Consider the following 23,041-nt stretch of genomic DNA (forward strand, 5'->3'; position numbering starts at 1 on the left):
TCTGTGATTATGTGAAGATTTCAGGGTGAGTTTGGTGAAGGAAATACTTATCCTGTTTCAGACAATTCTGCTCTGAAAATAAGCTTCCTAAGAATGCAAATTTTGCTTCTTCCCAAGGATCCTTCATTTTTTTGTAACGTGTTTCTCTTGCCTTTTTACTGTAGATGTTTTGTAAATAAGTCTGGGATACAATTCAAAAGAATTGAACCACAGAAAGCCTCTTCTTTACATGGAGGTTGAGGGTGAGAATCATTCTTTTTTCTCATTTTTCTCTTTCCTTTGCAGATTGGAAGCACTTACAGAGAAGAGTTTAGTCCCCAAAGCCCTCTCAATGTTTGGACTCTTTTTTTTTTTTTTAAAGTCCAAAAAGATTCTTTTTTTTAAAGGCCAAAAGGACACCAATTAAATCCTGTTATGGACTATATTCAGACTTTCCATATTTATGCCCCATTCCAGTAAAAGTTCCTCTCCAAAGAAATTTGGTCAAGAGATGGAATGAAAGAATGAAACACATCTTATTTTCTGTCCTAGACATTGGCAATACTTCACTCCTACATGTCTGAGGTTCTTTTCATCTTGCAAAGTACTTTGATATTTCTGAATGTGGCTACATGGCTTAAAACACAAGCAGTGATAATTCATACCGATTATTCAGCTTGTGTATTAATGCTTGACAAGAAAGAAAAGAACGTTTTCTTCCTTGAAGATGGTTGTAAAAATTAAGAAACCCAAGAGGCACTGGAAGATCTGTGCTACTGAGAGTAAAGAGCTTCCATTGGACAAAGTTCTTGCATCTAAATTATCACGAGCACAAAGATGCTCCCCCTTTCAGACTTCCAGTCCGAGCAAGCCAGGTCAGACCAGACCTGGGTTCCTCACTCCCCTAACAGATCTGAGGGGCTCATCCACTTTAGTGCTGGTCACAAGTCTAAAGTGAGATGAGAACCATTTCACTCTCTCTGTGATCTTCATTTCTAGTTAAGATGAAATCCCACTAAATCAGACATTCTTAGGATAATTCAGCATTCCCATTGCTAAGTCTCACAGAAGCTTGTAATAGAAGTTCGGGTGGAGGTGGGCATCACATCTAACCTGGTTGACCTTCCATTGGCTATTTGGAAGTACAAAGGATTAAATGTGATGGCCTGGAATACACAATATATTAATGAAATTATCCGGCCCACAGAATAAGATGGGGGTGGTGGTTAGTTGAGGGTTGGTGAGTAAATAAGCAGGTCATTTATACTGCGTTAAATCTATAGGTCACTTTGAAGTGGGTTTGGAACAATAAGTACATACTTCTCTTCATTTCCTCCCTTGGAACGTCCTTGTTTCCTTTGGAAATGGAACTGGGGATCCAACCGAGGAAAACAGTATGAGGAGGGTCGTCAGGAAGGGCAGGGAAGAAGATCTTGGGAGAAGCTCTCAAAAACTCTGGAGAGAATCCCCCTTGCTGGGAGTCAAGGTCTCCCTCCCAAAGTCCAGCAGCTTAGCTGGACTCCCTCTCCCCACTGCCACCCTCCCCTGGACGTCCCAGAGGGGCAGGAGGAGTGCTTCTTTGTATAAAGAATCTGGAGTTCTTCACGAGGCACGAGCATCAAAACCTGGGTGGGCATCAGGCTCACAGCAGCCTTCTCTCTTGCCTCCCATGTCAATCCTTTACTCGTCGTAAAACAAACCCCATATCATAATCCCTCCACAACTGATTTTCTTCAGAAGAAATTACATCGAATTTGGTGACCGAGCAGCTGATATTCAGGTGAGTTTTACCTTTTAGTGAATCTGTGCCCAAATTCAGAATATCACATTTCATAGCACCGGCCAAAGAATAATATGAAGGTCCAGAAAGAAAATGAACAATAGAGAGTACTGTTCCAAAAATCCCATTCTTCAAAGAAGCACAGACAATATGTCATAATACCACAACACAAATACCTGTCACTAATTCCATCCAGCTGGGACAATGTTCCCTTGAGAGTGTTAGCAGATGTGTCATTGGAATTTAGGTTGTTCCTCCCTCGTTTTTAGGTATTGTTCATTGGGTGTTTTCTCTTTCCTCTAGAATGAGGCTCCCTCCCTTGATTATCCTTGGTATCCATGATACAACGGTGGTAAGGCCTGATCTTGGAATTTCATCAAAAATCCCCAATGATTATTTTAGCTCTTTCAACTTTCTCCTCTTCAAAAATCATTCAACAAAGCTCCGAGGAGCACATATACAATGACTTGAGACTCACTATTTTGTTCCCCATGTCTTATTTGGAAGTAATAAAACAAACAAAAACATCAGCAGGAAAAAGAATAATAATAAAGTTGAAAGGGGAAAAGGAGTTCATAACCAAATCACTGGATAATGTTCATAGATGGGAACCCCGATTTTGAAGTGAAGAAAAATGGCCAATGAGCCTTGTAAGAGTTGGTTTTATCTTCCCACTGGAGGTCATACCAGTGGGATACAAATGAGGAAAAGAAGAGAGGGTAAGTACCCGAGCTGAGATTAGAAGCTAAGTTTCTTTCTTCTTTAGCCTGCTCCCTGGTTCATGTTGCTACTTCAATATTTGGTTGCATGTACCACAGTCCGTGCAATAATCCTGACACCTATGTATCCTATTGATAAAGGAGGACACACCTGTGCCTCTTATCTGTGTCCTAAGAGAAGCAGACCTATCCAGAGACTAGGGTCTCTGTGAGTACAGTTTCAGCTTTCAACATGCACTCCAGTCATCGGGGGGTTTTGTTAAGAGGCAAATTCTGACTCTGGGTTGAGGCCTGGGGCGCTGCATTTCTACTAAGTTGCAAGGTGATGCCTAAGCTGTTGCCCCGGGGTTGACACCTTACATGGCAAGGGGATTGTTAGAACCGCAAGGCATAGAAAGAGGTTTAGGATAAAATGTCAAAGGAACAGACGGTTATGAAAAGTAAAAGTTGATGAATTAAAGATGGTGTCATGAGATAGTGTACACTTATAAAAAATATATAATAATAATAACAAAAAAGTAGAAGGTGGCTTCCCCAGAGCACTTCCTTCTGTGCACCTGGAAGCCATTCGCAAAACACTACACGGACACATATACTCTTCTGCTTGTGTTTTCGGTCAACAGGCTTGGGGGTCACTATCCATTCACAGGTCCACGGAAGCCCACAGCTGGTTTGTTCTGACAGGCTCGTGGTGAGGTCTGAACTTGCACACAAAGGGCTTATCAACAACAGGGGCCTTTCTCTGACAGCTGTTTTCCTTCTCAGCCCCAGGGCTCTGGCCCAAGGAAAGGGAAAGCGCTTGCTGAAGAAAGAATGGCCTCAGCAAGCTGTGGTAGATGCCTGGCTTCTGGACTTGTGAGAGTCTGTCTATCTGTCTGTCTCTCTCTCTCTCTGTTTCTCTCTCTCTCTCATACACACACACTAGATTAAAGGTCAGATTCCTAATTTCATCCCGGCCCTAGAAAGAATAGTTTGATAAATCCGTTTTGCCCAGTAAAACAGGTGTAGAAGCAGGGATTAAATAATTTCTTATATATAAAACAATTAATTTCTGTGAATTACAATGATTAGTTTTCAAGCCCACCTACAGAATCTGCTGGGTGCATATGGTATCCCTGATCTAACAACGTGTTTCCTGCCAGCATGAGGTTAGGCGTGTGAAATCAGTATTGGGTATATGAATGCCATATCTAGGAGAACCGATAAAAATCAGGGTCGTTGTCCGCTGTGTAAATTTGAGAGGAAGAGGCGCCTTCAGCGACTTTCTTTGAGGAAGGTGTTTTGTGCTGGTGAACTGCTCCCCCTGGTGGATCAGGAATTGATAGGTTTGTGATTCCATTCTGTAGGAAACAGAGGTTCTGGAGATAACTGGGCAATTTCAGGTAAACAGACAGAACCTCCAGAAACAAGCTAGCTTTCAGAGCACCAAAAATAAATCGAACACCTAGCTCAGCCGCGGACTGACTCTGAGTGTAGCCCTCCTGCACAGTACAAAGAGTGTGTGCCCTCCCACACTGTCAGCCTTGTCCTGTGTGTTCTCATTATTAGGTTGTTTTGAAATTGAGGATCTGTACCAATTTGAAAGCTGTGGAAACACGAAGTTCTATATTTTATTTTATTCCCCTTTAAAAATATCTCTGGACATTTACATGGGAAAACAACCCACAGCAGGGAGAACATTGTGTTGTGAGGTCATTTGTTTCCCTTACTTCCTGTCTACTTAACTCGTCTCTCTGTGGTGGTCATGTTGACTGTGGTAAATTTATGCCTAGATCCCTTTCTCTACATACCAAATCAAGATAAAGGTAAGTTTTATGATTGTCTGAGGATCATCTTTCTACCAACATTAGGTAATTCATGTGGCAATATATTTTATGCTGATATTTTTCCTTCAAGAGACTTCTTGCAGGCTCTGCCCAGCATGGAAAGGAGATTTTGTAGGTCAGACAGAGATGAGAATCTATGGCAACTCTCTCACACTTTCAAACATTCTGCAATGAGTCACATTGCAGCCTCAGTCCAAACAGTTTATAAACTAAATAAGGAGGTATTTTAAATATTTATTTAACAAGACATATTTTAAATAACCTACATATGTAAATAGAGTATTCTTAGCCTGTACATTATTGCCAGGTTGATTCTCATGTTCTGATATATAATTAATTACCGGTTTATTCCTCTGTAAACCAAAGCAGGGAATAAATCAGTGATGCCAGGTCACTGATGTCAGCAAAAATTGTAATACCCTCTTGTCAGTGGGTCTGTGAAAGGGGAATTGAGACTGCGCAAAATCTGTGGCAATGGTGCACCAAACTGTGTCCAAAAAGTACATTTCTATCCCAATTTTAGTTACCTCTGCTGATGTCTAGACTTTTTCTCTGTGCTGTAAGGTGGGCTTGGAATGCACATTCTCTAGTTTAAAACAAACTCAGAAAGCATATGCAGTGTAATCTATGCCCTTTAAAAGGTAGAGTCATTGAAAGCAAATCATATGATGGGAATTTACGTAGCAATATTATATTTAGATACAAGAACAACACAACTACCAATAATTTTGATAATTGGTAGTTGAAAATATGAACATTTCTCATGCTTCAGCAAAATCTACATCCATTTTAAATGCTTTGAGAAGAAAATATAATATACATATATTTTTTTGTTCACTTAAGATGAGATGTGTCCTTTAAATCTTTCCACTGAACACTTCTTAAAGATCAAAGTGTTGAACGTCAAATCTGTCATGAGTATAAAGAGATTTCTCTGGGGAAGAAAAATGTAAAAACATGGCATCTTTTCCTTTTATATTTACTTTCTGATTATGTAAAATGGTAAAAATCATCTCAAATACTGCAACAAATATTTGGTCTGGGTCAATGATGAGATAAGCATGTTTCATTTAAACATAATATACATGGCTTACCAACAACCGAACTCTGAGTTCTGATTCCCAGTTCTGTGAATTCGTTTGCCAACTTCTTCTAGCCAGTGAATTAGCAATATTAATTATCTTGGCCTCTGGCCAAAACATCTGGAAAATTTAGTGTGGAAAGTCATTTAAAATAATTTGTTCATGCCATCATGACAAACCAACCCGTTGGTTAACTGACCTTTTTCACCGTCACCCTGTTGTTTGGGCACACATGAAAACATTCTGGACTAAATTCGCATTAGATCCCTTTGTCATTCTGCATTAAGAAGAAATAAATCCTGGGGAAAATAAATACCGACAACAAAAGGAGATTGAATTTTGTGGTTGAGATGATCGTCAAACGTACTCTTAGATGCAAAGTGTATCTCTTCATTTACGGTATTATTTTGGTGCTTAGAATAAGTGTCCCTTTTATAGTTAATAGAATAGGTACACTGAGATGTAAACTAGCCACTTTTGTACTGAGTACTGCTATGCAGTTACATAAAGAGGTAAAAATTGCTGATTCATCTATCTTCCAGGTTCCCTCTGCAGTGTAGCCTCATGAGGTGTCAGGGGCAATAATGACTTTCGAGCTCACACAGAAAGGGCTCAGGGAATTGCTTCTTTAAGGATTTGAGGTGAATTTTTAGATTCATGATAAGTTATATAGTAGTTTTTAAAAATGAAGATGTTAAATAAGTTTAAGCCTCCATATCAGTATGGGAAAAGAATTCTTTTTCTAAAGATAAATAGAAGCAATAAAATACTGAGATTGTCTTCTTGTTAAATAGTATTATGATTGATACCTCTGTTTTTACCCTTATTAATCAAGTTGTCTTTTAAAAAGTCCTGATACAGTTGGAATGCACATACTTTTCTCCACTCCTCATGCTGTATACAGATTAAACTCTAGAAATTATATATAAGACAAATGTAAGAAGACTGAATGATAGAGAGAAGAAAGCACACTGATCAGGGACTCAGGATCCAAGAAATGACACAATGGTGAGTTCCCTGAGAGTTTGTTTCTCCTCAAATATATCAGACCTGGAGCTGAAAAAGCCAGCAATTCCAGAAAAATAATAGGCATAGACAAGTAAAGAGCCAGCAAAAACCTGCTCTTTTTAGCCTGAAAACTGGAAAAAAGACAACCTAGCAAGATAGAAAAAGTTTGGACAATAACCACTCAACTCTAGCAAAGACCATGAAAAAATAACTGGGTGGTGTCCAAGATGGCTGAGTAGACAGCTAGGACTTCCAACCCTGCCTCAGTAAAGAGCTCCCCAACCCTATGGTGTCAGTGGAGGCTATGTGGGGGAGCAGTAACAAGGCACTCCTACCTCTCAGATAGAAGGGAGTATCATTGGAGGTCTAGTGGGGCTGAAACTCCCATCTCCACCCAAAAATAATGAGGAGCATCTTCCCTCTCAGATGCCAACAGAAGCAAGGTGGAGAACCTGGCCTTCCACCCCCACCTGGAAGGAATGAGGGGACACATCACTCATCTTCTGCTAGAGTAGTGTTGGAGGACACCAGTTGAAACAGAAGGCTTAAATAAAATCCAGAGTCTCCTAACATGCTATCCAAATATCTTGAATTCATTCAAATCACTCATTACACCAAAGAAGAAAAACTGAATGAATAAAGATAATAAATATATGACAACATCAAGATGACACAGATGTTAATATGATCTGACAAAGATTTTAAAGCAGCTAGTATAAAAATGCTCCAAGAGTAATTGTAAATATTCTTGAAACTAATTAGAAAAAAATAGGAACGCGCAGCAAAAAATAAAAGACATAAGGATCAACTGAATGGAAATTTTTTAACTGAAAAATATAGAAAAACATAAAAAATTCAATATCAGAGTGGAGGAGACAGCTGAAAGTATCAGTGGACTGCAAGATAGATGTATATAAACTGCATGATCTGAACAACAAAGAGAAAACAGGCTAAAGAAAAGAATAAACAGAATCTCAAGGACCCATGTGACAATGACAAAAGATCTAACTCTTGGACTACCAGAATCTTAGAAGGAAAAAAGGAGGCCTAAAAAAAAGTGTTCTAAGAAATAATGGCTGAAATCCTCCCAAATTTGGCAAAAGACATGAACTTACAGAGTTTAAGAAGCTCAGCAAATCCCAAACAGGATAAACTCAAAAAACTCCATACCAAATCATGTCATGTTCAAACTCCTGAGACCTAAAGAGAAAAAATAATAATAATAATAATAATAATAAATAATAATAAACCCTGAAAGACAGTGGAAAAAGTAAAAGACACTTATGGGAGTAAAAGCAATTCAAATGATTGTGGATTTCACATCAGACATCAGAGAGACCGTCAGGAAGTGGCATAGCATTTTTCAGATTTTGGAAGGAAAGAACTTTCAACCTCAAATTCAATATTCATTGAAATGGCTTTCAGAAATGAAGGGAAATCAAGATATCCTCAGTTGAAGGAAAACAAAGAAAATATGTTGCCAATAGATCTACACTAAAGGAATGGCTAAGGACATTCTAAACGGAAAGGAAATGATTAAAGAAAGAATTCTGGATCATCAGGAAAAGGAAAAAACACAGTAAACAACAATATGGGTAAATGTAATAAAGTTTTTTTCTCCTCTTGATTTTTCTAAATTATGTTTGAGGGTTGAAGCAAAAAGAATAATTCTCTCATGGTTCTAAGTGTACATAGACAAATTATTTAAGACAATTGGTATAAAAGAGTAAGAGTCAGGGACTTGAAGGTAAGTCTTCTGCACTTCCTCAAGTGGGTAAAATTCCTATAAGAGTATATTGTGATAACTTACGTATATATATAATGCAATACCTAGAAAAACCACTAAAAAGTTATATATACAAAGAGATATACTCAAAAACATCTAATAAACAAAAATGGAATTATAAAAATTCAATAACCCATAAGAAAGCAGAAACAATAAAACAAAGGAAAAATTAAAGGAACAGAAAACAAAAATAATTAATGTCAGACTTAAGCTCTTAAGTTCAATAGTTACATTAAAAGTAAAAGGTCTAAATACACAAAGTAAAAGACAGGCATTGGCAAAATGGATTAAAAAACATAGCCCAACTTTATTCTGTCTACAAGAAATTCACTAGAAATGAAAACACATAGATAGACTCAAGTAAAAGGAAGGAAAAAGATGTATCATACAAATATTAGTTTATGTAAGGAGAGAGAAAGGGTCACTCCACAAGGAAGACAGAAATCTAAAATGAGTATTCACCAAACAATAGAGGTGCAAAATATATGAAATAGAAACTGATAACATTGAAAAGACAAATAGACAAACTCACAATTACAACTAGAGAGTTACATCCCTCTTTTGACGATCTATAGAACAACTAGACACAAGATCATCAAGGGTATAGAACTCAACAACACTGTCAAACCAACAGGATCTAATGGACATTTGTAGAATACTTCATGTGACCACAGCATAATTCAGATTTTTTTGAAGTGCCCACAGAACATAAACTAAGATAAACCATATTCTGGCCATAAAACAAACCTCAACAAATTGTGGGACATGTATAAAGTAGTCATGAGAAAAATCTTTGTCAGCAACGAACCTACTAAGAGGATGAAGAGGCAAGCTATTTCCTGGGAGAAAATACTTGTAAGGCAGATATTCAACAAATTATTTCTATCTAGAATAGCTGAAGAACTATCAAAACTTAGTTAAAAAATAAGCACAAGATGTTTTGCAAATACGAATTAAAACCATAATTAGATATGATACATTCTATACATCTGAGTGGCTAAAATGAACAGCAATGAAAATACCAAATGCTGGCAAGCATGCAGAAAAACCGGATCACTCATATATTACTTATAGGAATATAAACTGTTACAATGACTCTGGAAACCAGCTTGGCATTTTCTTAAGAAAAACATGCAACCACCATATGATCCAGCAATTACTCCTGAGCTTTTATACCATATAAATTAAAAATGTATGCTCACAGAAAAACTTACACATGAATGTTTATAACAGCTTTATTTGTAATAGACAAAAATCAGATATCCTTCAAAGAGGTAATGGTTAAACTGTGGCACATGTATACCAATTAAAAGGAGTTAACTGTGGATGAAAGTAACACTACTGTAACAATAACCTGTTTGAATCTCCAGAGAATTATGGCAAGTGACAAAATTTAACTTCAAAATGTTACATACTGTATGACTCCATTTATACAACATTATTGAAAAGACGAGATTTTAGAAATGGGGAACACATTGGGACTTAAGAAAGTTGCTAGGGTGGGAGGGCAGAGAGTATGGCTTTAAAAGGACAATATGAAGGATCTTTATGACAACAGAAATGTTGTGTATCAATGACAATACTCTATTTGTTGTATTATACTATTACTTTGCAAGATATTACCATTGGATGGAACTGGGTAATGAAATCACTCTGTCTTATTTCTTGAATTGTATGCAAATCTAAAATTATCTCACAATGAAAAGCTTAATTTGTAAAAAGTTCTGCAAAGTTTATAATCTAACAGTTCTATTCCCTGGACTTGGAGTAAAAAGAAACAAAAGGGGGGCGGCCAGGCATGTAACAAATTCCCTTGGTGCGGAGTGTAAGGAACTGCTCTGACCAAATTTGGTTTAATAAATGTATAGAAGTGTTCTAGGGATCAGGAGCATCAGGCATAATGACGATATATCCCATGGGCTACACCATCAACATAGAGCTCACACATGACCATACGGTTTGTCCTCTAGCCTAGGCCTCCTTATTTCTTCTCAGGTCAAGTTCAGGAGCCTCCTACGTAGTCTTCCTGCCTCTACCCTTGCCCTCCACAGTCTTTTCTCCTTTTAGAAGCCAGAGGGAAACTGAATGTCGATGTCATTTCTGTGTTTGCTGCCCTTCCCTGCTATTTAAAGGTTAAGCAAATGCCTTTCCTTGGTTTAAAACCACATTTCTTCGCTGAACTTTGGGGTACCCTAGAGAGTTTGTAAACTGTGCCAATGGCTGGTCCCCAACTTCCAACGTCGTAGATGATCTAAGATTACCACCTTAGTTCAGCTGCACCCATTTCATTGTCTCATGCCCTCACTTGCCTTAGTCAACACCAAGGTGAGCTTGCAGAGACCTTCACTGACAGCCTGCCTAAACATCACTCTTACCTTCTTTTACTTCTTTTCTTTTTTCATAGTCTTTTTCACAATCCACATTTGTACTTACTGGCTTATGTGCATACAGTCCTTCTTCCCCATGAGAAGTTAGGTCTGAGGCCAGAGACATTACCTCTTCTTTTTTTGTCACTTATAACTCTATCCCCTGTGCCTACACAAGTTCCTGGAGCATAGAAGTCTTTCAATAAATAAATTTTAATATAAATTGAATGGGCAGTGATGAGTTGAAGAAAGGTTTAAAACATTCAAGGAAAGTGATATGAGTGGGGCAACAGGCAACAGATAATGACAAGGAAAGAGGCCTTGTGAAAAATAAGAAACTGGGATAGTTTTCCTTAAGAAGATGTGGAACCTTAGCCATTTTAAGCAAGATGCTTTCACCACCAGATACATATTTTAGGAAACTCATTGTTACCTGTGTTTGGGGGCATGAATTAGCCCAGAATAGGGTTAAGAGGACTGTTAAACCTGTTAGGAGATGCTTATATCATAATGAGAAAAATCTAAACAAAGATATGACATATTCAAACACTGTCATATGGAAAGAAGTGGAAACTGAGTCACATGTAGGTCTGTTTTGTCTAATTTAGTCACAGACATAACTATAAAAGAATGGTGGCCTGTATTTTAGCCTTTAGAATTCATTTCTCCTCTCTTGCAAAAGCTTAACTCTGTCAGGCTCTCTGTTCTGGTTAAACAAATACAAATTATGGCAGACTTAAAAAACACGAACTTTAGACATCTCCAGAAACCAGAGGTCATTTCAGCCCTTCGGGGGCCCCTTTTGCTGAATGTGCTATTGCCCATCTGTAGCATGAATGATCTGATATCTCTTTCTAACAACCTTGCCTCACAGGCCGTTCTGCACATTTATTATCCTTGTAAGAAAAATGCTACATAATGTTTGTGCCTGTTCTAAATCCCTTCTAGTTTCTATGTATTTGTGCTCCATTGTCCTAAAATCTGTTCAAAGCTGGAAATAGAAGTAGATATGGTCTGAGTGCAATCTCCAGCAATTAATTTTATTACAATTTTTTTCCAATAGAATAAACTCACAGTAAATAAAAATTTCATCTGTGAAAGAATCCCCAAACAGACCTCAACCCTTTACCGTCCAACCTTCTCTAAACTTGCTAAGCCAATATCAAGTAGTGCCTCCCCTCCCATCTCCCCATCCTTTCAATCCAATAATACTTTGCTAAAGAAGTAAATCTAATTAAAGGAGCATGAGAAATAGAAGCTGTTTTGTCAGTTAGGGAAGCTGGATCTGTGTAACTTTCACCAGTGATTGGGCTTACAAGATGGAAAATTCCTTAGACTGCTAGGCAAAGCCCTCTCAATGCTGTGAAACATCTGGTTTTCTTTGTGTAAACTCTTTTCCACAAGGTGGGCAAAGATTTTTATTCTAATTGAATTTGTAGTTAATTCCAAATAAAGACAAGCTGCTTTTTGCTGAGGCTGCTCAAAGCAGGGGTCCCAGCCCCTCTTTACTCAAAATTAATCAAAATAACTCGAAGCCCATCTTTACTCAAAATTAATCAAAAGAAGTGGGGGGTTGTTTGGCTCAAGTGAGCTTCCATTCGTTTGTATGTTTAGGGGAGAAGAGTTTGTGATGCGCTAGATTCCTGACTTGGTCTTTTGAATCCTGCATGGCAGTGATGGAAAAGTAGACTCCTGTGTCCTAGATGAAATATTTCTAGCCAACTAAGCAAGGGCACCGATGGGATTTGATTTGAACATGGCTTCCTACCCTCCCCGTGAATGCTTATCTGGTGTTAATTCATCTAAACAATTTGTTTACAATCCTAAACCATTTCACAGAAACTAGAGAGTCAAGCTTTCCAATATCTGTTACAATTTGTTAAACAAATTGGTATATGGTTCAACAAAAGAATGAAATATAAAACATAGGCATCTTACAGTGGCTTTGCAGTTCCACCTACTTGATAGCCTTCTGCCTATAACGGGGGCCTGTTGGAGCCACTGTTTTCCACAAGTTCATATTTGGGATACAATGAAATAAAGGAAGACGATTAAATTATAATATTTTCTTTTTCAACCAAAAGGGAATGGACACCACCACGCCCCACCACCTCGCGCTCCGCACCACCACCTCCTTCTTGTCCCTCTACTGAACTCTTTTTGAGATTGTGCAATAGAAATGAAAACTAAGACCTAGAACCAGTAACCAGAACAAGAGGCAAATTTCGTCTCTCCGTGCTTATCAGGTAGCCTGGAATCTACTACCCATGTTCCCTTTCAGGGTCAATTAACAAAGTCAACTTCCCATTTTTCCAAAGGCTGGGGACCTAGATGAAGGACACCACTTTTCTCTCTAGAAGTGGCATAGAAGTGTAATCAAAAGCTATGGACACACACCTTGAACTTATCTTTGCATTTTCAAAGCTGCTGATATTGATTAACCTCTGCTAAAGGTTCCCATTCTTATCACACTCAGACCCAAAGCCTGGATTTGTTTATTTGAACAATTCAAGGACAGAAGGAATGTGACTACTTTCCCTAAAATGCAGTAGATACTCAGTAAACGTTTTTTAAATTGCTGAACTCAAACAGCCGAAAAGATTTAATAAGGAGAAACGTTGTGTTTTCTTTGGCCAAAGGTGCAAGCCATCATATGCAATAGTGAGAAATGTTGGCTACGTTAGATCAAATTAAGCAGAGTATGAAGAGAAAGTGCTATCCCAGAATAACAGTAGACTGAGTCCAATTTTTCTCTAATATAAATAATACTACAATGAACATTCGTGGAAATAAGTTTTTGAATGCATCTCTGGTTATATTTGTAGTATTCATTTCATGGAAATGAATTACTGGGCCAAACGATATAAGCCTCACATTTCTATTCTCATTAACATTGCCTATTGTAATTAGTATGAATAATTGATAGATGAAAGAAATATCTCCTTTTTGTGTTATATACAAATATATATATTTATATACTTATTATATAAATAACATATGTGCACATATAAATATATGTAATACTGGGGAGGATTGCTGGGCCCAATTCTTTATCCAACCTATATCCATACAATCTGTTACATTCCTTTGCAGTGTACTTGTACAAAAGGCTTTGTAGTGTGACTTCCTTTGGCCAGTGTGAAATTAGAAGATAGGATGCATGAGGGACTTGAGGCGAGATTCGGGGGCTGATCATGCTTTCCTGTATTTATGCCATCCTCAGAAGAAGTGTGTGGTCCACCTAGCCTGCTGGTCGCAGCAGGAAGATGAGTGGCGGGAGGAGTACAACTACCCCGGTCCACTTGGAACATGAAGCCGAACCATCCTTGTGGACTCGGAAGCTCATGAACAAAAAACTAATGCTTATTGTTACATGCTACTGAAAATTTGAGATTATTTTTATGAAACAGTAGCTAACGAGTACCTCCACTCCACATGGACCTGTTCTTGGGCATGGATAACAGTGAACAAAAGAGAAACACCAGTGTTTATACTGCATTGAGAAGAATATATAATAGAAAAACATTATCGATAGCTATAGTGTCAGGTAGTTATTTGATGTAAACGATAAATAAAAAGTGGCATGTGACGGGTACATCTTTGATTGCTAATGTACTTGAATATTTTGTATGTTCCTTTCTGAAATTTGCCTCAATGTCGTTTTCAAGTTTTTCTGAAGAGTATTCATCTTTTCGAATCTGTAATTATTGTCATATGTTACTTGTATTCACATATTACACATTTACATATATTGGCTATTATAAATGCTGAAAATATTTTTCCTAACTTAAGATTTTATATGTTGTTAATGTAAAAATTATTTAAATTCTAATTTCATAGTCTTTTGTTTAATACTTTACTGCTTGCTTAGAAAATGTTTACATTTCAATTTTTACATTTAAGCTTGTCAGTAATTTATTTTGGTGGGTAGTGCAAGGTAGAAAACTAATTTTACCCTCATCCCTGCCAAAGATTTTCATCACTGATGTTTAACTAACCCAGCCCTCCCTGGTTGATATGAAATGTTATTATTACTATGTAACAACAATTGAGTGATATATATTTTTATTGCTAAATAACATAGAGCCAGTTATATCCTAAATGATATTAAGAAATATGAAATTACTTTCAGTGAAAACAGCAGGGGACCTGTATGACACAATGTGCCCGTATGTTCTATTTCTTCAATTCCATAAAAACAATATGCACACACAAACAAATATGAGGAAGTTTAGGAAGAAATTCAAAATATTACTTATGCCTAATTCTGAGTGGGTAAAAAGATAATGGATAATTTTTATTTCTTCTCCACTGTTCTTTTCTAAATTATGTATAGTTTTCTAAATTATTTACAATCTAAATTCTATAATCAGAGAAAACGGTTTATAAATAAAACCTCTTAAAAAGTGAAGATAAGAGTAATAACTTGAAAAGCCTATTAACTAGAGTTCCACATTTTTATTTATTTGTGTTTTAGATACAAAGAGCAATTTGTTGATTGTTAAAAATTAAATGAGGTATCATTCAGTTCCCCCCACTCCCTGCTCCCAATATCATTAATGTGAATTTCCTTCCCCTCCTCCTCTAGAAAGTATTTTCCTAACTGCTCTAGTACTATTCTTAAGAATAAGGTCTAGCCTTAGGTTTAGTAATTCCCAGTATCTTCACAGAAATAAAGGACTAAAAGCAACTGCCTAGAAAGAGCACCACTCTTTGCTTCGAGAAATAAATTTGTATTAATATTCCTATTTCCCTCCTAAATAGGTTTTCTGTAGACCGCAGGGAGAGCTTCTGTATTCAGAGGGAAGTTGGATTCCATGGCTTCTGAAAATCAGTCCAATGTTGTAGCTGGATAATTGTGTCAATCATCAAGACAAGGTACAGAGTGAGCCAGCAATTCAGAGCCTCGCTTGAAGGGAAGACTGAACCTGGGAAAGGAAATATTTATAGTGGATGGAGAATTCTTGCCCCATCTCAATACATCCCAGGTCACAAGGTAATACGGAATAGGCACTAACTATGGTATCTCCTGCCACATGTCAAAGATAATTCTACTCTAAATAAGTCTTAAACTATGCCAGCAAAATTTAGGGTATAATAGAAAGAACCTGTTCACTGATACTGTAGCTTTTACTTTAAGGACAAAAAAAAATTTGAAGTCAAACTCGCTTTAAATGAGCTGAGCTGAATTTGAAACTACAATACTCATTTTTGAGACAAAAAACATCTCTCCTGCAGACTGGCTGGCTCCTCTTCATCCCTTGTGTGTGAAATGACTCACCTTAGGGAAAACTCACATCTTCTAGAAAATATTTAGCCTCTGATTTTCTGAACTTGGTGTATTCAATTCCTAGAGTCACGTTTTTATTCAAATTCATTCTTCTTGCAGAGGATATATACCCTAACAACCTTATAAACTGTTATTTTCTATGGTGAGAAGACATCATTATTTGGAAAGCCTACTATGTGCCAGACAATGAACTATGGGCTTTATATATATTTTTTTATCAAGGTGTCATTGATATACAATCTTATGAGGTTTCACATGAGCAGCATTGTGGTTTCAACAGTCACCCATATTATCGAGTGCCCCCTAAAATAGCCCATTGCAGTCATTGTCCATCAGCGTAGTATGATACTAAAGAGTCACTACTTGTCTTCCCTGTGCTCTATTGCCTTCCCCGTGACCCCCGCTTTTTACGTGTGCCAATCATAATGCCCTTTAATCCTCTTCTTCCTTCCTCCCCCCCACTTTTAGTGACCACTAGCCCCTTCTTGGAGTCTGTGACTCTGCTGCTGCTTTGTTCCACCAGTTTTGCTTTGTTGTTATACAAATGAGGGAAATCATTTGATACTTGTTTTTCTCCACCCAGCTTGTTTCACTGAGCATAATACCCTCTAGCTCCATCCATGTTGTTGCAAATGGTAGGATTTGTTTTCTTCTTGTGGCTGAATAGTATTCCATTGTGTATATGTGCCACATCTTCTTTTTCCATTCATCTACTGAGGGACACTTAGGTTGCTTCCATATCATGGTTATTGTAAATAGTGCTGCCATAAACATAGGGGTGCATATGTCTTTTTGAATCTGGAATCTTGTTTTCTTTGGATAAATTTCTAGGAGTGGAATTCCTGGGACAAATGATTTTTCTATTTTTAGTTTTCGAGGAACATCCATATTGCTTTCCACAATGGTTGGACTAGCTTACGTTCCCACCAATAGTGTAGGAGGGTTCCCCTTTCTCCGCATCCTCACCAGCATTTGTTGTTCCTTGTCTTTTGGATGTTTATAGATTATTTTTAATATGTATAACATCAATGTATGGGATATAAAGTCATTTTTTTCTGATAAAAAAGCAGAGATATAAAGAAGTAAACAACATGCCCAAGGTCATATCACTTATAACGACTGAGCTGGACTCTAAACTGAGTCTTTTTGACACTGACACTGGACATTCTTTTCATATAGTACATTGTCTCTTACAAGGGAAACCAAAATATGGTTTCATTCATTTCATTACTGCGTTATGTTGCATGGATATGCACACACTAACAATTACTTATGTTTATTGGCAAATCTGATCTAAGCATCAGTCTTTGTATATGAACAGGACCTATCCTATGTAAGCAGGTTCCAAGGTTGTCTACCTAAAGTATTCATTCTGTGGGTTACTAAACTAACAGTATTTTCTAGTTAATCTACTATCATGTGTGTGTGTTTTTTTCCCCTAAGACTTTATTTTATAGAGCAGTTTTAGGTTCACAACAAAATTAAGAAGGTACAGAGATTTCAAACATACTCCCTACCTCCACACATACATGACATCCCCCATTGTCAACACTGCTCACCAGAATGATACATTTATTACCAAGGATGAACCTACATTGATATACCACAATCACCCAAAGTCTATAGTTTACCTTAGGGCTCATTCTTGGTGATACACTATGGATTTGGACAAATCTGTAAGGACATATACCCACCATTATAATATCATACAAAATATTTTCACTGCTTGAAAAATCCTGTGCTCTGCTCTTCATCTTGCTCCAATATGACCTCCTGCAACCACTAATCTTTTTATTGTCTCCACAGTTTGCCTTCCTCAGAATGTCATGTAGTGGAATCATACAGTATGTAGTCTTTTCAGATTGGCTTCTTTCACTTAGAAATATGCATTTACATTTCCTCCATGTCTTTCCATGTCTTGACAGCTCATTATTTAAGCACTGAATGATATTCTATCGTCTGAATGTACCACACTTTCCACACTGAAGGACATCTTGGTTGCTTCCAAGTTTTGGCAACTATGAAGAAGAAAGCAGCTTTAAACATCCATGTTCAGGTTTTTGTATGGGCATAAGTTTTGGACTCCTTTGGGTAAATACCAAAGAGTACCACTGCTGGATTTTATTGTAAACATATGTTTAGATTTTAAGAAACTGTTATACTGTCTTATAAAGTAGCTGCAAAAATCTTTTCAAGTTAGTGTTTCATTTTCTTGTGACAAATAACCCAGAAGTGAAATTGCTGGATCATATGATATTTTATTTTTTCAGGAAACTCTATACATTATTTTTTCAGGGGTGGCTACACCAATTTACATTCGAACAGTGCACACAGTTTCTCTTTCTCTCCATCCTCACTGAAACTTGATACATATTATGTTTTGATGATACCCATTTTATCATCAGGTGTGAGGTAATATCTCACTGTGGGTTTGATTCGCAGTCCCTGGTGATGAGTGTTGTTGAGCATCTGGCCATCTGTATGTCTTCTTTGGAAAAATGCCTACTTAGGTCCTCTGTCAATTTTTAATCACTTGTTCTTTCTCATTATTGATTTTTATGAATTTTTTACATATTTTGGGTAGTAACCCTTTATCAGGCATATGATTTGAAAATATTTTCTCCCATCTAGCAGCTTGCCTTCTCATTTTGTTGATGATTTCCTTTCTTGTGTAGAATTCTTTTAGTTTAATGTAGTATACTTGTTTATTCTTGCTGCCTTTTCTTTAGGAGTCAAATTCAAAAAATTTTCATGAAGACCCATGTCAAGGAGTTTACCGCCTATGTCTTGATTACTATCTTGATTACTGTAGTTTTATAGTAAGTCTTGAAGTCAGGTAGTGTCAGTCCTCCAACTTTGTTTTCCTTCAATATTATGTTGGCTATTCAGAGTCTTTTGCCTCTTTGTATAAACTTTAAAATCAGTTTGTCTATATCCACTAAATAACTTGCTGGAATTTTGATTAAGATTTTGTTGCATCTATATATCAAGTTGGGAGAAATTAGATCCTTAGCAATATTGAGTCTTCTTATCTATGAACAATTATTTAGATTTTTAAAATTTCATTCATCAAGGTTTCATGGTTTTCCTCAGGTATATCTTGTATATATTTTGTTAGGTTTATACCAAAGTATTTTGTTTTGGGGAGCATTAATGTCAATAATATTGCTTTTATAAGTTCATATTCCATTTGTTCATTGTTGGTACCTAGGAAGGCAATTCATTTTTGTATATTAACTTTGTATCCTTCAATGTTGCAATAATTGCTTATTAGTTCAAGGAGCTTTTTTGATTGATTCATTCATATTTTCTATATAGATAATCATGTCATCTGTGAACAAAGCCAGTTTTATGTTTTCTTTCCCAATCTGTATGCCTTTTCTTGCCTTATTGCATTAGCAAGGACATTCAGTATGACATCATAAAGGAGTGGTAAGAGGGTGCAACCTTGCCTTATACCTGATATTAGTGGGAAATTTTAAGTGTCTTACCATTAAGTATGATGTTAGCAATAGGTTTTTTGTAGATACTATTGATTGAGGCCTCTCTATTCTATTTTACTTAGAGTTTATTATGAATGGGTATTAGATTTTGTCAAGTGTCTTTTTCTTCATCTACTGACATAACCATGTCACTTTTCTTTTTAATCTGTTGATATGATAAATTATAAAATTATTGAACCAGTCTTGCATACTCAGAATAAACCCACTCTGTTATGATTTATAATCCTTTTTATACTATTTTAGATTCAATTTATTGACATTTTGTTGAGAATTTTTGCATCTATGCTCATAAGAGTTATAGGTCTGTATTTTTCTTTTCTTGTAATGTATTTTCCTGGTTTTGGTATTAGGTTAATACTGGTTTCATAAAATGAGGAATTATTACTCTGCTTCTACTTCTGAAAAGATTGTATAGAATTGGTACAATTTATTCCTTAAATATTTAGTAGAATTCACCAGTGAATCCATCTGGCAATGGTGTTTTTCTGCTTGGAAGAGTATTAGTTATTGATTCCATTTCTTTGATAGATGTCCATTAAAGGTCTATTCAGATCATCTATTTCTTCTTGAATGAGTTTTGTCAGATTGTGCCTTTCAAGGAGAATCCATCTCATCCAGGTTATCAAAACACTGTGATGTTTATTCTCATCAATAAATTCATTATATTAAGATTTTTATTTAGAAGAACTCTGCTGCAATGAAAAACTATAAAACATGACTTGGGTAATTATGCTATTATCTTACAGTAATTGTGCATTATTTAGATTAGATTACTATCATATAGAAAGAAGGAGAAGAACAAAAGATGGGAAATAGAACTGTCAAAAATGATGGAGTGTGGTTCAAATTCAAAGGTTAGTATATTAGCCAATAGGGATGAGTGGGGGATAGGGTGACTTGGAAATAGAAAGTCACTCAATGCCTAGAGGCAGGTGTTTGGAAAGGGAAAAACACTAAGTGGATTGCTCCAGAGGTTAGTGAACTCAGACATCACTTCTGTGGACTGTGCAATAGCAAGAAAATGGACATTTTGAGTTTAGTAGAGCGGGTTTCACTTTGTAGTCTTAATAACATCATAACTTCTCTAAACATTTATTTCCTCAAGGGAATATTAATAATAACAATAGAGATATGAAGGGATTTATGAGAAATTCATATGAAGAAATTTGTTAGGTGATATTCTACATCTGATATTATAAACACCATTCAGGAATATTTTGATGGAATCTTCATCTATGAAATGAAACAAGAAGGGATGGACAAAAGAAATTTGTGTAGATTCATAGTGACTGACTTAAAAAGAGTCAAATTCCATTAGTTTATCTTCTGAGTTCCATTTTCTGATATAGGAGAAAGCGAAGATTCTATTATATTTAAATCCTTATGACATATTTTGAGTGAGATAGATTATAAACTTTCAACTGTCTCATCAAATTTTTATCTGGAGGGAGTGCCTCCTACACACCCCTTGGATAACTGAAAGCTTCCCTTCCCTCTCTCCGATGTGGTTAATTCCCAAAAGTCATTGGTGATTTAGAGACCATTCTGAAGAAAACCACTCCTTGAAGAGTAAAGCAGCACAAGTGTTTTCCAATACCCTCTAGCTGCTTGGATTTAAGGAGCAACACCCACAACAACAATAAAATAATTCTAAGCAAGAATAAAATAATAATTTCCAAATTTTTTTTATAAAACCAAATGTGACTGATTTATTGATATTTTTAAATGAGACATTAATAGGGGCAAATGAATAGGAATAGACCATCTAGAACTGCCTCAATTCAACCGAGCATTGAATTTAGCAGCAAATACAGGGCACTTAAAAGTCTAGGCAGTCGTTACTTAATCTTTACAGATATCTGTTCCTTTAAGGGGCTTTGCTTTTGTTATTTTTGGCTTTTAAAAAAAACAGTTAGTGTTTTTCTTTTGAAATAATTAAAGGGAAACGAAGTCTAAAGAGAAACTGAGTGACATCCAATATCCCCTAATACCCTTTTGTTGCTTTAGGTGATTGGTGTACTTAATTAAGGAGGGTCCTGGGTCTATCATTGACCAGGGCCTGACCTGGGGGATGAGGAGTGAGCTGTAACCTGACCGAGCCCAGGTGTGTGCCTGCAGGTCACACAACGGGAAAACATGTGGGCCTGACAGGCCTTTCCCAAGTCTGGCCATGCCTTTAACTATTTCAGGTCTTCTCAAATGTCCACATTCTCTTATGCTTAGAACCATGTCAGCATGCTTTCCACTAGATTAAGATTTTCAAGTTGGAGGAGGGAATGCATAAGGTTAAGGGACTTGTTTAAGGCTGTAAAATCAGTAGAAAAGAATAGAATGCATCCCTTCTGATTGCTAGTCACTACTCGGTATGCAACAGTACAGTGCCCCGTGTCAGTCAAACCTCACGAACCCACAAATACCAGTTACTTAAAAGAAACATTTTCTTCTTCTAAAGCACATAATTACTTAGTTTTTTTCTTCCTTTTCTTCCTCCTTCCATCCTTCCTCCCTTTTGATCTTCTTGTTTGTCTGACTGTCTGTCTACCTGTCTGTCACAGGTAAAACAGTCTTTGCTTTTACTGATTTCCAGAAAATTTGGTCCTTGTTCTTGTCCAGCCTATGGTGTAAGGAAACCACAATGGTGGACGAACTTTGTTTCTGTGGATTTTCCTGTCCTACAAGAAGTAATTATTGATAGAAAAACTGGAGGTCAGGGAAGACTCCAAACCCTTTACGCACACAGCATTACTGGGAAAATAAATTCAAGTGACTTCCCTATGGACTTTCTTATTGTAAATTCTCTGTGAACTACAAGATATAATATTCAAAGACAAAAATGAAAAATAAATTATTTTACTTCACATCAACAGCTAATATACCATTTTTGAATTAAATACCTGCATCTGATTATGTAAGTGGTTCACATTTCAACATTTTTTATTTGTAATTCTGTTTATGAAAAGCATTCTAATTTATGAGTCAACTGACTGTCTTCATTGTGAGGATAATAACCTAACCCTTCCCCTCTCTACACCCTGAATCTATGGACTATGGTGATTGACATCCTTTCAAAATGTCAAGTGAATGCTGTTAGGAGCCACTGAGGTACAGACACTCTTTTGGTTCAGACCCACTTGAGCTCCAGTGGACTGCCTTCTGCTCGTACAATCAGGCAAAACTATTTTGTGTTGTAGTCAACTGTTCTAATTCCTCTCTGCTGTGGGATGGGGGGAGTGAAGAATGTGGTAGAGTGAATGTGGGTATTTGGGTCTCAAGGCCTGAATTAAAAATTTACTAACTGTAGGAGAAATTTGGGCAAGAGTTAACTAACCCTTAAGAGCCTCAGTTCATATGTAAAATGGGAATTAAAGTTAGCACTCTAACAACTTCCTGAGAATAGCTAAATGCACGAACAAAGTCAATGGTCTGATCTAGCACGTAGAATTAATAGGTGCTCAGTAAGTAAATTCCTTGCCTGTGTCTCTTCTGATGTCAGAACTGCTGCCGTTCAACCCCAGGAAGCTTCCAGTCCTGCTAGCCCTTGTGTTCTACTCCACTGTCTTCTTTATTCACACTGCCTTTCTTTTCTCCTTTCTCCTTTTCCTGTTGATTTTTTGCTCCCCTTTGCCCCCAAAGAATCTTTCTATAGAAAGTAGTAGACAATTAGGACGTTCTGCTCTTTCTGGTCAGTGAACTGATTAATTG

Source organism: Manis pentadactyla, chromosome 18 (assembly GCF_030020395.1).
Source record: "Manis pentadactyla isolate mManPen7 chromosome 18, mManPen7.hap1, whole genome shotgun sequence".
Classification (NCBI taxonomy): Eukaryota; Metazoa; Chordata; class Mammalia; order Pholidota; family Manidae; genus Manis; species Manis pentadactyla.